The following is an 11,847-nucleotide window of genomic DNA, read 5'->3' on the forward strand; positions in this document are numbered from 1 at the left end:
GTGTGTAATTTTTTTCTTTTTCGGAGAAAGGAACTGGGCTGTGAAATGTAAATGCTATAAACGAACGCCTGCAATACGCCGAGTCTCTCTGACCAATTAAGGTAATTTGACGCGAAATCGTTCTCCAGACTACAAGAAACAATTTAGGAAATAGACGTGACATAAAATAACTGAAGAAATACGAGGTCATTTCGTAGTTAATTAGGACAAGTTTTATAGACTTTAGGTGCCTTACCTAAAGAAACGTGGACACATGGCTAATAGAAAAGAGATCATATCATTTTGTCCACTAATTACTCTCTAAAAAAAATCGAGTGATCACGGACGTCACTCCTCTGGAGGGTGAAAATGTAGTGAAAATAGAGTGAACATTCACTCTTTTCTTCTTAGAGAGCACTCTAAAATCAATCGATTTTCACTCCTAAACAAGTGATCACGGACGTCACTCCCAAGAAAGTGAAAATAGAGTGAAAATTTACTTTTTTTTTTAAAGAGAGTACATTTAATGTGGAATATTACGTATTTGAATTTTTGTTAAAAGCAAGACGCTATTGATGTACATAACACACAACCTAGTCTTCTTAAAATTCCCCTAAACGTATGTTTACACAAAGTCAGTGGATACCTTATTTTCAAACGTTGAGTTCACTGTTGTAATTTAGGAGGGGTGGGACACAGGAAGTCGTGAACCAGGGCTCTGCTTCATACTATTATCAATACCAAATGTCACATTTCTATTACAAACTTGCTCATAACTAATCGTGATTTCAGCAGCTTACAACCATCATTGTAACTAGCTACTTAACAGGGTCCATTTCTTGAGAGTTAGCGGAGGATGGGATCAGGGATTATCATCTTCTTTCAAAGTTGCCTCGGTCCCATCCGCTCCCTTTCTTCTCGCTTTCTCTCTCTCTCTCTCCCTCCCTCTCTCTCTCTCTCTCTCTCTCTCTCTCTCTCTCTCTCTCTCTCTCTCTCAGTTTCAGCTTATGAGGGAGGGGAGGGGGCCAAGTGTCCACTAGCTACACCACTGTACACTGTGCAGTCACACCATCGGGATCGACTTCAGACCGAACAAAAAAAAATGACACTACCCCCTTTTAGACAAGACTCGGTCCATTTCTAATAGGAGTGTAGTCGACTTGGCGGTTTGACTGAGGTATTAGATCATGTTGAGATGTGTTGAAAAGTGGGGGAGTAAACATTCTATACCTAACCTACGATAACACATTCTTTCACGAAGTCAACTCAAGTGCGATTTCAATACCATATTGTATAACCTATAAAAATCATGTTCCGATTACGTAATACGTAATTGCAACGTTCACACATTTCAAAAGGCGATGGATAATTATTGTTTTACTATGATTTTTGTGTAGAAATTCTTTGCGATCATATTACCGATGATCATTCAGGCACCTCTCATGTAGGATATACTTCAATATTTCAAATAGAAGGTAGCATCTAATCGAAAGAGAACAACAAAGCAAACAAATATCTTTTTTTTTTCGGAAACAAGATTCATCACTTTTATTTGTATATTCAGACAAGGTGACAACATTCATCACATAATGTACCTTTTCATGTGATTCATACATTAATTTTATTACACAATTGTAATTCATTAGTATGTAACGTTATATTTTATGCTCAATATAATACATGTATCATTATATTGAGTGGCAAGACGCTGATTATCAATGTTAACACAGTTGATAAAAGGTGTGATCAATTCATATCTTACATCGTATAGCCAGAGAAAGAGAGAGAAAGAGAGAGAGAGAGAGAGAGAGAGAAAGAAAGAGAGATCTTCAATAGTATTTGGACTGACTACATAACTGTAAGATAGTAATGCTCGCAAATCAATGCACTCATTCGTATTAATGTCAGACAAAAAAAAAAAAGCAGCTTTTGTAAAAATGTTAATGACCAAAGTGAGCACAATTTTGTTCTTTATAGATACAGATATCATAAATGAAGACTATGTAATATTGATATTAAACGACCTCTTTTCCTCGCATTATTATTCTGGACAAACCTCTGCCTAAATGAAGATGGCATTGAAAGAAAAGTAAAGCAACGGGGACTCATCAAAATGTTTGGTTTGGTTTTTTAGATACTCCGCGGACATGGAATCATGACATAATACTTCACCGGCATAGCTTAGAGGTAAAGTCCACGATATATAATAGAGGAGGACTACAAAATATTCCTACATGGACTGAATGGGCCATGGGGAGTGCATTGATAAAACCATAACAACGATTTATGTAAGATAGTTTGGTCTACTGGCCATATTATATTTCAAGTCATCGTATCTTACAGCATAAAAGGCACACATTCCACTTTTCGCCTTTTCACAAATTCTGTTTAAAATATAATATAAAAAGAACAAATAAAAACTGAGTTTTCAAAAAAGTTCAAATCCTTAACTCCAAGACACACTAAAGCAAAACTCTCTTTTTTTAATCTAGCACTTCATTTACGAAAAACAGAATCTAGAAGATATATACAACTACTAAGTACATAGATGCACTACTAGAACGGTATTTCTAAAAATGCAATTTCTTTCTTAAAATACAGTTCATAGCACATTACTTCAAGAAAAACGTCATATTCAAAGTAAGAAGCATACTACAAATTTAAACAAAAACGAATGAAAATCTTTTATTTCACAGGGTTCATCGGCATGAGAAAACTGAAAACTATAATTTGAATAATAGAATATTAAAAAATCAAAGTCGAAACAATCAGCTCTGGGGTACGAAAATGGTTGACAGAAAACATTGACATTGAATCCACCGCATAGACACATAGTATAGACCGAGCCAAAGCAATATGACTCTCGCACAAACACAATGGCAAACAAATGCAATATAGGGTATTTTAAATTGCCCTTGGTGTTGATTTCCTGAAAGTGTTTGCGGTCATGCGCGTACACAGGGGGGGGGGGGGGGGGTTAAACCCCCCTTTGGTATTTTATGTATGTAAACCCCCATCACCCCCCTAAACCCCCCCCCCCCCTTTGGATTTTTTTTTTTTTTTTTAATTATTAAAAAAAAAAAAAAAAAATTCCCATGGCTGGCCTAAAAAGGTGACCTTACCCCCCCAAAAAAGGTGTCCTCTTACCCTCTCCCCCCCTCCCCCCGCTTATTCAGCGGTCGGCTGAGTCGTTGCGATTTTTTTTGGGACCCCCCCCCCAAAAAAAAAGTGTCCTCTTACCCCCCCCCCCCCGAAATTTTCGGCCCGATTTATAAATGTTAACCCCCCCCCCCTTTTAAAAAAATCCTGCGTACGCGCCTGTTTGCGGTCATGTACAGTGTTGTATACATTTCAGACAATGAATCTTCACGATTTACAAGGAAATCTAAAAAAACAGTCTTCAAAATCGAATTCCGGGAATTTCCACTTTGTAAGCCGAACCATCAGCTCGGTGGTACGAAATTGAGTAAACCAAAACTGACCCACCGAAGTCGTTTCACATTAATCGTACATGGAGGGTGAGAAAAAATGGGCCATTCTGACAAACTGCTGAATTATTCTGAAGCTAAAGATAATACGAAACGTCTGCCGGTGAATTCGAAGACGTGACTTGAAAACGAAAGTTTTAGATCAGTATTCAGAATTTATTTTTAGATTTCGATTTGGAAATCAAAATGTTCAGATTTCACCTCAATTCTGAATAATAATCGAACTAAAAATCGTTTCCTGTTGTATCATCGACGTCTTCATGTTCAAGGTAAACAATGTTGATGCAATTTGGAATGAAAGATAACACATGTACTGTAATCATCATCAACAGGTCGACCAAAGGCATTGAGTTTCTAATAGTCGAGTGATCATTAGGTCAGGGACACAAAATGGTGTTACCCACCGATTTGATGCAAAACAAGTGTTTCATATCTAACTTAGACAGCACTGGAGTACCATAGAGACACGTATTGAAGGATGAAGAGGGAATGAAATTCAAATTAACAGGGCAAATATTTTAGGAGAGGAGGGGTCCTCTTTCGTTCTCCCCCACCACCTCTCTATGGCGTCTCTCCTTTTCTTCTCCTTTCACATCTAATTTTCGTCGTGAAAGGGGGGGGGGGGGCAGCCCCCTTGTGGCTTCGTCACTGTTAGACACGGTAAAGACAATAAGTGAGCAAAGGCGTGCCAGTCTCGCGAAAAGGTTTACAATATTTCAGATAGTTCAACAGAAGTCTTATTATTATAGGAATAATAACTATATACCATAAACATGTAGTTAACCAGTAGATGTTTCATACCAACTGGTTAACTAATTATTATGATGAATGTTGTAAACACGTAGCCTCAGGCGCGGATCCAGGATTTCTTAGGGGGGGGGGCCCAAATTTGAAATTATGCTAGCCAAATATTGGTACGTAATGGTGACCAACGGTGATGTAATGCGGCGGGGGGGGGGGGGGTCGGTGCAGGGAGGGGCGAGTCCCCCCCCCCCCCTCCTCCACGAAACGCGGAAGCTTTGACGTTTCATTAAATTATTAAAGAAAGAAGACGATTCGTTGTACCGTTCTCGACTCAAAATCTTCGTCTGAATTTAGTTTTGCCCCTCCCGCGCGAAGCGCGGAAAATTTTACGTTTTATTAAATTATTAGAGAAAGAAGACGATTCATTTTAGAGTTCTCAACTCTTAATCCTTGTCTGAATTCAGGTTCCCCCCACCCTCCTGCGCGAAGCGCGGAAGCTTTGACGTTTCATTAAACTATTAAAGAAAGAAGACGATTTGTTGTACCGTTCACGACTCTTAATCCTCGTCTGAATTTAGTTTTTCCCCTCCCGCGCGAAGCGCGAAAAATTTCACGTTTTATTAAATTATTAGAGAAAGAAGACGATTCATTGTAGAGTTCTCGAATCTTAATCCTTGTCTAAATTCAGCCCGCTCCCCTCCTGCGCGAAGCGCGGAAGCTTTGACGTTTCATTAAACTATTAAAGAAAGAAGACGATTCGTTGTTCCGTTCTCGACTCTTAATCCTCGTCTGAGTTTAGTTTTTCCCCTCCCGCGCGAAGCGCGGAAAATTTTACGTTTTATTAAAATATTAGAGAAAGAAGACGATTCATTGTAGAGTTCTCGACTCTTAATCCTTGTCTAAATTCAGCCCGCCCCCTCCTGCGCGAAGCGCGGAAGCTTTGACGTTTCATTAAACTATTAAAGAAAGAAGACGATTCGTTGTACCGTTCTCGACTCTTAATCCTCGTCTGAATTTAGTTTTTCCCCTCCCGCGCGAAGCGCGGAAAATTTTACGTTTTATTTAATTGTTAGAGCAAGAAGACGATTCGTTGGAGAGTTCTCGACTCTTAAACCTCGTCTGAATTCAGGTTCCCCCATCCCGAGCGAAGCGCGGAAGCTTTTACGTTTCATTAAATCATTAGAGAAAGAAGACGACTCGTTGTACCGTTCTCGACTCTTTATCCTCGTCTTAATTCAGTTTCCCCCCCCCCCTCCTGCGCGAAGCGCGGAAGCTTTTAAGTTTCATAAGATAATGAGAGAAAGAAGACGATTGGCTGTACAGTTCTCGACTCTTAATCCTCGTCTGAATTCAGGTCCCCCCCCCGCGCGGAAGCTTTGATGTATCATAAGATTATGAGAGAAAGAAGACGATTCACTGTACCGTCCTCGATTCTTAACCCTTGTCTGAATTCAGTCCCCCCCCCCCCTCCCTCCCCGCGCGAAGCTTTGACGTTTCATTAAATTATTAGAGAAAGAAGACGATGCGTTGTACCGTTCTCTATACTCTTAATCCTTGTCTGAATTTCAAAGATGTTCTTTGTCTGCTCCTTTTACTTCCTACGTCCTCTTCCGTTTTGGGGGGACCGCCCCCCCCCCCCCCCCCCCCCTGGCTACGCGCCTGCGGTTAGATAAACACATTTTGATAACTTGTCCGGCCCCGGAAGCTCAGGGTTTTAGGCGTTTAATTAAGGTCAGATGATCATTTTTTTTAATACCTATTATTTTGTGACACTGGTAGTTCACTATTTGGCGTGGGGTCCAGGGGGCGGATCCTCCCCCCCCCCCAAAAAAAAAGAGGGGTTTTAGGCAATAAATTACCGTCAGATGAGCATCTAAGGGCCAGCCGTAGCGCCCTAGGTGGAATCCAGGGGGCAGAGCCCCCGGAAGCTTAGGGGTTTTAGGCATTTAATCACGGTCAGATGAGCATATTTTGATGCCTCATTTTTTAACACTGCACTGGCATTTAACGATTCTTTCTTTCTTGCTCTCATTCTATTTTTTTCTCTTTAATATACTTTTTCAAATAAAGTGGGGGGGGGGGGGGAGGGAGCTCGAGGCTCCCGATCCCTGCCGTACCTCGGGCCCTGACATGTAGGAATCTCAAGAATCATATTTCGTGCCTGGCTGTAAATTTAGGAATTTGTCATTTTCCAACAAACACATATACAAACGTATAATTTACTAAAAATTGAGGACAAATCTCGGAAATTATGTCATTTCAGCATTAATTGTAATCCACCGTTGTGGAATTAGAAATAAACCACGTTTGAATTTGATTCCCCAAAGCCCCCCCCCCCATTAGTACGCCAGTATCTCCTCTTTTCCTTTTTTCTTTCCCTTTCCTTCCTTCTTTCTTATTTTTTCATTGGGGGGGGGGGGGGGGTTAACAGCCTGGGAGGCAGGGCCCTTTCGGTCCCCCCCCCGATTTCCTTCTTCCCCCTTTTCTTTTCTTATTCTTCTTCTTCTTCTTCTTCTTCTTCTTCTTCTTCTTCTTCTTTCTTTCTTTCTTTCCCTTTCTCTCCTCTTTCCCTTTCCCTTCTTTTCCTTTCTTCTCTTTTTTTTTTTTTTTTTTTTTTTGCGGGGGGGGGGGGGGGGGGGGGCCAAGGCCCGCTCGGCCCCCCCCCTGGATCCGCGCCTGCGTAGCCTAATATTACTTCGCTACACCTCAAACCCATTTTTAACTCATTATTTAAAATAAAAGTCCAAATGGTAAACATCCAAAACAAATGTTGAGAAACTTCCATTTGAGCCGACATGGAATTGTGTTGACTATCATTGCCCCTCCGCACACGTTCATATCTACCTTAGACATGATATAGATTTTTTTGATGTAAACATGTTCCATGAACAAATTGCTCCAGTTCGTTTCAGATCTTTCTTTTACAAATTATTTTCCCGGAAATCCGACAGTTAATCTTCTAATAGTGACGAGGAGAAATTATATTGTAGTCGACACTGAATCATGTTAACCAACCGCAGACATTTCATACATAATAGACAACGTAAAAGACAAAGAGTTACTGAATACTAAAATACCATCCATTCTTAAAAACACTGCCCTACAAGACGCGAAGAACAAGATTGCCGGGGGATGGGGGGGGGGGGGGGGGGGGGGTGGAGAGATAGAAGATCGAGCAAAGTCATCATTCATCTCCAGGCTCTTGTATTAACGCTTGAACTGCACCGTATAGTTTAAATGTCTAAAAGCGCCTAGCCGCAAAATATCAAATTGTCACTTTCTATGAATCAACGGCAATCGACCAGAATTTTCTCTCATGATAACAAAACATTTGATCAAACATAAAACATGGACAGTGCACGCCTAACACTTTCGTCAATTTCGGTTATCATTCCGCTCATGTGCACAATTTCTAGAATTCGAAAAGGGTTATATTTTTCCAGCTGTCTTCCCCCGTTTTACCTTACTATTTACAGGAAAGGGGAATGTCCGATCCCAGATGCAATATCGATAAACAACCATCATGTTTAAAGACGCGTGAGAGAACATAGAACATCTTTTGGCGACAGATGCGACACCGGGGTTATCTCGACTCTGTGTTTCTATGGAGAACTCACATTAACCGACAGGTCACCGACCACTAGCTCTATACCTTTCTTTCCTATCCAATGCCATTATTTATGGCCGAATGATGAGTCTTAACCTTTTATCATGGTCCTTTACGATTGGACCTGAAATAGACTGTGGGATGTTCAATATTCCCTTTTCCCCCTCTTTCATTGCCGACAACATTGGTCATTGATCAAAGGTCTCCTATTCCGTCTCTGTTTCTATCTCTTTCAGCACCGTTCATGCCTCCTATCAATCGATTTGGAGGCACTGTCTCCACCGTTATACCCTATTCCATCTCAAAGAAGAAAAGGGGAGCCCCACCCCTGTCCTTGTGCTGCTCTCCTTCCTTCACACCGGTGAAGCTTTTGCTGTTTATGTCTTTCACTGGCGGAGAAACGGTTGCCTCTACTGTCAACACTGTGTTGTTTGATCAGTATCCCCTCATTGCGGCTCCCCGTGCCCATTTCCACCACCGATCGATCAGCAGTCATTGTCTCAGCTGCAGCTTCATCCAATCTCTCCCACTCTTCCCTGCATCTCCTGGGAGAAAGCCGTCTCTTTTATCTGTTGCTTGATTGTATAAAGGCACCCTGGGTAAGTGCCCCCCCCCGTTCCATCCCCCGCACACATCACACATTGAGGGTCGAGTACTTGAGTGTATTCCACTGCCCAAGTTGTCCTTTGATTCATTACCAAACCCCAACTACTGCAAGATCCCTGGGAGAACCCCATATAGGAGTTCCATACGGTCAGTCACGCCCCTTTCTAATGATCACATGCACTCTGACGCAACTTGGCTTTGAGTAAACTTGAGACCAGTGACACACTTGTGCATTTCTATCTAATCCTTCAATAAATGAAAGAAAAAAGCATGTTGTCTTTGGAGAATGGAGTTTACATTGTCAAATTGAGTTATCTAGATTTTCTCCACAGCTAGAGAGGGGAGGATGGGGCAGAAAATGTTTAATTTGGTAATTGCAACCATATTTTGTTTGCTTAATGATCGCTTATTCGGGAGCAATCAAAATGGAGTGTGTTCTTTCATCTTCTTAGAAAGAGAAGTAGAGCTGAGAAAATTCAAGTTTGAAGAAAATTAGTTTTCATTAGTTTTCCATACATTTCATACTTAGTGATACATTGATTTAAATACCCCATTCAAGAAGATAGGTAATCAGTTTTTCAGTTACTAATAAATATATAGTATTGGTTAAATGGCAATTCACTATAACATATAAATTGAGGGAAATAACATGTCGACATAACAGAAGAACTTGTTAACTGCTACAACCAAAAGATTGAAATTTGTTCAATGTTAAAAAACACACAATACAACCACAAAATGGTGAATAACTATTCAATCAAAATACTGAATAAATTTGATGAGCATAATTGTCCTCCATTTATGTGACTAAGAAGCTGGTCTCAACTGGTCAATACTCTTCATGTTTCGTGCCAAGTAGGTTCCCGAGTTGAATAATTTAATGAAAAGAATATTGTCCACACATGTAAATATTTGACACTTGATATATATCAAACATACCTGTGGGCGCATTGATTATTATTTTCCTCTGTTGAATTTGCAGTAAAACACACAAGAGCTGAAGCACACGATATACCTATCTGTGATCCATGTAAATAAAACCGATTCCCTCTGTTTATAGACACTACTGGTAAGACTACTCTCCCATCAGTCAATACATCAGGGGGAGAGAGAAAGAAAGAGAGAGAGATAAAGAGAGAGAGAGAGAGAGAGAGAGAAGGGAGAGAGAGAGAGAGAGAGAGAGAGAGAGAGAGAGAGAAAGATAGAGATTAAATATATAGAGAAAGGAAAGAAGCATGATACAAAATAGAAAGACAGATAAAAGAGGGAGATAAAGTGTGTGAGCGAGAAAGGTGATCTTTAGTTTGGCGCACTAAGACAAACATAATCAAATCAGAGCGAACATTTCAGTCATCATTGGAGTCTAATGGAAATACATCCTGCCACTGCCCTGACACTGCATATAAGCTTCCAAACTCAATTAATTCAGCCATTAGCACTGATAGTCTGCACATGCATAATATCTGCTTAGTATTCAATATTCACAAAGGCATCCGGCGACTGTACACTCCAAGGCTTTTTTTGCCTCAATGTAAATCTGTAACACTATACTCTGCTACATCTTTTTTTAAATGGTTACTTTCATTTAATGTAAACAAATGTCACTATGACCTTAGCATATATTATGGCCTACATTTACAAGGTCAGAAGAGAGTGACAGAAACTCAGTGAAAGGGAATGAGAGGTGGATGAACAGAGAGAGAGAGAGAGAGAGAGAGAGAGAGAGAGAGAGAAAGAGAGGATTAGAGATGCTTTTGCCAACATTATCACAAGGACACTGGATACTGAATTAAAAAAATTAGCGAGCATGATCACAGTAATTCCAGAATACATCTTGCACACTCTGCATTTGACCCCCACTCAACAACGATCAATGCGAGTTAAAGCATCTAGGTAGTATTCCATTGGGACGCAGGATATGTGTTACCATGGCGATAGAGATGTTGTTGCCATCATTCATTGTCCAAGCCCGAGCAGTGTCAAACAACGTCTATACGTTTTTTCAAGTAAGCATTATTGATCGTACTACACCCCCTTACTAAGAATTAGTAGCAAACAATGTTTAGCATCAAAGGTTTATATATTCAACCAGCAGGTACTGTAATATAATTCTGAGGTACAGTATACCTGTCAATTTAAAGTGGAATTGTAGTGAAGATGCCTTAATCTTACACAGAGTGTAGATAGCTTTAAAGGTACCATTCAATATTTGAAAAGACAGATAGAAATATTATTCCAAAGAGTGATGGGAAGCAAGGTGAAAAGAGGGACAAAAATGAGAAGGATTAAAAAAAACAATCACTCCTCTATTCATTGATTTCTACATATTTTGTAAATATCCTCCAAATATCATAAAAGTACCCTACATTCCAATTTCCTTTAATGCCAAAACATTTCATGACACAAAAAGGAAAGGAAATGAGATTCATATGAGTAAAGTATCAATTATACTCTGCATGGCTGAGAAATTGAAATGCAGATATTACGTGTTCAGGGTTACAAAATGTAATTCTATCAAAGGAATAAGAAAATGGCTGCTGAGCTTCTCACTAACCAAAGAGCCTATGGTAGAGCTCACCAACCCTTGATAGAGCTCTTATTGCTTTGAAAGAATTACTTAACCTACAATTCACAATTGAGATTCATACCAAGTTGTAAGTATTCTCGAGCAATATGTTTTGTGGTCAAGGTAAAACTAATCTAAGAAATTGAAATTAGGATCACAAAATATATCTGGAATAAGAAATTCTGCAATGCATAATGTAGCTTTCGATATATGCATGTAGGACAGTATCAATACCAATATTGAAGATGCGTTTGGCAATATCTTCTAAGGCTAGATTCTGACTCCGTTCAAGGATGATGGAATATTGCAAACAGCCAGTAGGCATTTAATTAATATGATTGCAATATAGACCTGGAGCAGGTTCATACATTGGAGTTTGAAATTTCCTTTTCTTTTTTGTGTCTGACTTGTGTAATGCCAGGAAGGGGGGAAAACAGCATTGTTCGATAATATGCAAAATGAAGGAAGAAAGGGGAGAAGAGTTTATAGAAGATGAAAGAAAATTACATGACAGGCTATTAAATGACAAGTTACAATTTGTAGATTGTAAAACAAAATTGTACTTTGGCCCCCTGGACTGCCTTCTGCAGAGACAAATTTACCTAATGGGATTGAGAATTGCAAGATGTTGATTTTGTTATGACAGTATTCACATTGAAGACTTGTTATATAAACAAGGAATATAAAGGCTACTTTTGTTGCCATGACTTGATAAGACATACAAAACTGATGCTGCAATTTCAAGAATTAGAGAAATTGGTTTAAAAGGCAATTACCTGAAGCATGTAGAACTTGATTACAAGGTTCTGATCCATAATGTATGAAATGATTACTCTCTGAGCTATAGACAGCAAAAA

Source organism: Strongylocentrotus purpuratus, unplaced genomic scaffold (assembly GCF_000002235.5).
Source record: "Strongylocentrotus purpuratus isolate Spur 01 unplaced genomic scaffold, Spur_5.0 spur5_scaffold_6, whole genome shotgun sequence".
In the NCBI taxonomy this organism is placed as follows: domain Eukaryota; kingdom Metazoa; phylum Echinodermata; class Echinoidea; order Camarodonta; family Strongylocentrotidae; genus Strongylocentrotus; species Strongylocentrotus purpuratus.